The following is a 5,639-nucleotide window of genomic DNA, read 5'->3' as shown; positions in this document are numbered from 1 at the left end:
ATAGCTTATAATATTTAAAAACCAAAACAAAAAAAAAGGTTATTTAATTTTTTCTTTTAGAAATATCGACCAACGTTGGTCGCTATTTTGGTCAAACAGTCAAAAAATAGCGACCAACGTTGGTCGCTATTTGGTCAAACAGTCAAAACTTAATTAGCTACCAAAAATAGCGACCAACGTTGGTCGCTTTTTGTAAATCCAGACTCAAAAACGGGTTTCCCCCTCCCATTCTCTTATTTTCTTCCCCAAAATTTCCCCAACTCTCTCTCAACACATTCCCCTCCCCTTCTCTATTTTCCTCACACAAATCAATCCCCCCACCCCGCGCCACCACTGTGACCGCCGGAGCCGCCGCTGCCACCGCTGCCGCTGCCCCTTTCTCTCCTTCTCCACCTAAAAAAAACCTAGGTTTGAATTATAACCTTGAATCTTTGTTATTTCTAGTTTTTGTTTTAATTATTTCAATATTGTAGTTTAAGGATATGAATTAGTGTTTAAATTCTTTGAACATTGTATTTTATTGAGGATTAGGATTTAGGTCTTGTTTTAGTTAGCTTTGTTAATTAATTTTATGTAACGACCCGGCCGGTCGTTTTTGGAATTTATGCCCCGATCCCCTATTAACTGTTTTCCCCAAGTTTATTTCTGCTATTTTGATTTGCCGGGACGTTCGGTATTGAGTTTCGGAGAGTTTTGGGACACTTAGTCCCTAAATAAGAGCTTAAGTGTTGGAAAATGGTCCATAGTCAGAACAGTGTGAAGACGTCCTCGGGATGGAAATCCGATGGTTCCATTAGCTCCGTTAGGTGATTTCGGGGCTGGGAGCGTGTTCGGAATGTGTTTTGGAGGGCCGTAGCTGATTTAGGCTTGAAATGCTGAAGTTTGAATTTTTGAAGTTTCCGGTCCGATAGTGAGATTTTGATCCGAGGGTCGGAATGGAATTCCGGAAGTTGCAATAGCTCCATCATGTCATTTGGTATGTGTGTGTAAAATTTCAGGTCATTCGGACGAGGTTTGGTTAGGTTTTTGATTGAAAGCGTGTTTTGATAGAATTTGAAGTTCTTAGGCTTAAATCATTGGTTAATTCGAGTTTCCGACGGTGTTTTAGGTGTTTTAAGGGTTGTTACAAGTTTGAATGATGTTATGGGTTATGTCCGTAGGTTTGGTTGAGGTCCCGGGGGCCTCGGGTGTGTTTCGGGTGCTCAACGGAGCATTTTGGAGTTGTGAAAAAGTTGCAGAAAATCCTTCAGCAGTTGCAGGTCCAATTCCTTCTTCGCGTTCGCGACGCTCCTCTCGCGTTCGCGTAGCTCTAACCTTCTTCTTCTTCGCGTTTGCATCCTCCTCCACGCGTTCGCGTAGTGTAATCTTGGGGGGAGGACCAGTTATCCCTTTGCGTTCGCGACCAGTCTACCCGCGTTCGCATAGCTCTATTTTGGCTCTGAGGGTTGAGCCTCATTAACTCTTCGCGTTCGCACTACACTAGTCGCGTTCGCGTAGCTTCATCAGCCCAGACCTTCGTGTTCGCGTGATGTCCCCCACGTTGGCGAAGGGCAATTTTTCAGGCTTCACTTTTTCTTCTTCGCGAACGCGAGCCTACTTCCGCGTTCGCGATGAAGAAAAAGTGAAGGCTGAAAAATTGCCCTTCACGGGAGATCCCCTGTGCGTAATTATGGTCTGGATTGAGGTGCGGGATACCAAGAGATCCCTGGCACGTGTATTGAGGATACCAAGAGATCCTCGGGATACCAAGAGATCCCTGGCATATGTATTGAGGATACCAAGAGATCCTCGGGATACCAAGAGATCCCTAGGGTGTATATTGAGGATACCAAGAGATCCCGATTATTTATCTTGCTGTGAGGGGGTATTTCCTTGTAGTTGCTTTTATCTCTGTTTCCGTTATTGCACTATTATTATACTGTGTGGATCTTTATTATCGATTCTCAGTTTTACTGCTTATGGTCCTGTCATTCATTATGTATATGTATATTTATCTCAGTAGGGCCCTGACCTTCCTCGTCACTACCCAACCGAGGTTAGGCTTGGCACTTACTGAGTACCGTTGTGGTGTACTCATGCCCCTTCTACGCATGTTTTTCATGTGCAGATCCAGGTACCTCCACCCAGGCGTATCACCCTCGAGGCGGAGAGATCTAGCAGAGACTTCGAGGTACATCTGCCGCGTCCGCAGACCAAGGAGTCTCTATCTTATTCTAGCTTTAGCAGATATCCTTCCTTTCTTACTGTTGTTTTATACATTCTGGAGTTAGAGCAGTGTATTCATTCTGTTCGCTTGTGTTCCCGTGAGTTTCCGGGTTTTGGGATGATATTGTAGACTTCCGTGTTATGGAATTGTATATGCCAAGTGGCATCTATACACCGTATTTTCTTTTAACTGTTCAAAGCTATATTATTATTTTCCGCAAGTTATTTTGTTTTCCGCATTTTAGGCTTACCTAGTTGTAGAGACTAGGCGCCATCACGATATGTTCACGGTGGGTGAACTGGGGTCGTGACATTTTATTAACTAATTAGTTTAATTAGTGTTGAATTTAGTTTAGTTAGATTTGAATTATACTTTGTATTGTCTTGATAGTTTAGTTAGAATCTAGGGTTTAGGATATGAATTGAACCTTTAGGATATGAATTGGACTTTTAGTTTATGAATTGAGTATTTTAGGATATGAATTGGACTTTTAGTTTATGAATTGAACTTATTGTTTATAAATTGAAATTTTAGGATATGAATTGAACTTTTAGGATATGAATTGGACTTTTAGTTTATGTATTGGAATTTTAGTTTATGATTTGAACTTTTAATTTATGAATTGAATTTTTTGATATGAATTGGACTTTTAGTTTGTGTATTGGAATTTTTGTTTATGATTTGAACTTTTAATTTATGATTTGAACTTATAGTTTATAAATTGAAATTTTAGGATATGAATTGAACTTTTAGTTTATAAATTGAGCATTTTAGGATATGAATTGGACTTTTAGTTTATGAATTGAACCTTTTGGATATGAATTGAACTTTTAATTTATGAATTGAACTTTTAGTTTATAAATTGAACTTTTAGTTTGTAATTGAAAATTTAGGATATGAATTAAAATTTTAGGATATGAAATTAATTAACTAAAAAAAGATTAGGATATGAATTAACTAAATTAATTTGTTCTTATTTTATTTATATAGATGGAACATCGTACTTGGATGTACAATAGGAATTATCCTAATCGGCAGGGATTGCGGGAGGATTTTGTAGAAGGGGTAGATGACTTTATTAGACATGCAATGCCATTTCCACCATACCTAAGTGAAGGAGTAATTAGGTGCCCTTGTGTTAGGTGCGACTCTATGAAGTTTGGAAAACCGGCGGAAGTTAAGCATCATCTTTATAGGAAGGGGTTTATAGCAAATTACTTTGTGTGGACTAATCATGGAGAGATCGATGGTAGCCATGGGATATTTCATAATATGGTTGTGGGTGAAAGTAGTAGGTTGGTGGAGAATACAAATCGTGATTCTAGAATTCATGATATGGTTGCGGATGCTTTTGGGATGCACTTAGGTGGTGAGCCCAATGAAAATGTTGAACAAACTCCTGATGATGACGCAAAACGTTTTTATGAACAGTTAGAGGAAGCTAGTCGTCCACTACGTAATGAAGTCCGCACTCTGAGCTGTCTGTTGCAGTTAGATTACTAAGTATCAAATCTGATTGGAATATTTCTCAAGCAGCCATGGACTCTTTCATTGACCTTATGAGTGAACTAGTTGACCCTAATATCAAATTCCTGGTGATTTATATAAGGCAAAGAGATTAGTTTCTAAGTTAGGACTTTTGTCAATGAGAATTGATTGTTGTGAAGATGGTTGCATGTTATATTATAAAGATGATGCAAATTTAAGCAGTTGTGATTTTGCGAAAAGCCTCGTTTCAAGAGGCTTTCCAGCGGGAATATGGTCGCTATCAAGGCGATGCATTATTTACCTCTTATACCTAGGTTAAAGAGGTTATATGCGTCGATGAGTTCTTCTCCTCATATGAGATGGCACTTTGAAAATAGAAGACCACCTGGTGTTATGTGTCATCCTTCAGATGGAGAAGCTTGGAAGCACTTTGATAGGACATATCCAGATTTTGCTAGTGAACCAAGGAACATTCGGTTAGGTCTGTGTGCGGATGGCTTCACGCCTTTTTCTGTATCTGCGACACCATATTCATGTTGGCCTATCTTTCTTACCTTATAATCTACCACCCGAGTTGTGCATGACTAGTCCATATATATTCTTAAATTGTATTATCCCTGGTCCACGTAATCTGAAAAGTTTGATTGATGTATATTTGCAACCTTTGATTGATGAGCTAAAACAATTGTGGTATGATGGTGTTGAAACATATGACATATCAACCAAGCAGAATTTCAATTTACGTGCTAATTTAATGTGGACAATTAACGATTTTCCTGCGAATGGAATGTTGTCTGGGTGGATGACTGCTGGGAAGCTAGCTTGTCCTTACTGCATGGAAAATAGTAAAGCGTTCACTTTGAAACATGGCCGAAAGCAATCATGGTTTGATTGTCATCGTCAATTCTTGCCTCCTGATCATGAGTTTAGAAGGATGAAAAATGCATTCAAAAAGAATAAAATGGAATATGATTCTCCACCTCCGATACTTTCAGGTGAGGAAATTTGGGAGAGGGTCCAGAACTTCAGTAAAGTTACTGAAGCTCCACCTTATAGGTTCCCCGGATACGGTGTTACTCATAATTGGACGAAACAGAGTATATTTTGGGAGTTGCCTTATTGGAAGGATAATCTTCTCCATCACAACCTTGATGTCATGCACATTGAGAAGAATTATTTTGACAATTTGTTCAAAACAGTGATGAATGTTAAAGGTAAGACAAAGGATAACCCGAAGGCTAGAATGGACTTACAAGAATATTGCAGGCGGCCTGAATTATACTTGCAGACAGAAAACAATGGTAAGATATTCAAGCCCAAAGCAAGTTACACATTCACTTTGGAGGAAAGACGGCAAATTTGTGATTGGGTAACGAAATTGAAGATGCCTGAGGGTTATGCGTCGAATCTTGGAAAAAAAAGTTGATATGGAGGTAGGGAAGTTGAGCCATTTGAAAAGTCATGACTTTCATGTTTTCATGGAGACCTTAGTGCCTATTGCATTTTGTGGTTTGCCTAAAAGAATCTGGAAACCCATCACAGAGATTAGTTTGTTTTTCAAAGACTTGTGTTCTTCCACACTAAGGGAAGAAAACCTACTCCGGATGGATCAGAACATTCGTGTAACTTCTACTAAGATGGAAAAGATATTTCCATGTGATTTTTTTGATGTGATGGAACACCTTCCAATCCACCTTGTACACGAGGCACGACTTGGAGGGCCTGTTCAATGCAGATGATGTATCCCTTTGAGAGGTAATATTATAAGTTTGATGTAATTTTTTGTTTTATTTGAATGTTCTTGGCTAACCTGAAATTATGTAGGACAATTGGCAAATGTAAACAATTTGTTAAGCAGAGGAATAGGATTGAAGGATCCATATGCGAAGCTTATCTTGCAAAGGAAACTGCTCATTGTTGTTCTTATTATTTTGAGAGTAATGTG

This window comes from Nicotiana attenuata, unplaced genomic scaffold (genome assembly GCF_001879085.1).
Source record: "Nicotiana attenuata strain UT unplaced genomic scaffold, NIATTr2, whole genome shotgun sequence".
NCBI lineage: Eukaryota > Viridiplantae > Streptophyta > Magnoliopsida > Solanales > Solanaceae > Nicotiana > Nicotiana attenuata.
This window is presented reverse-complemented; position numbering follows the sequence as displayed.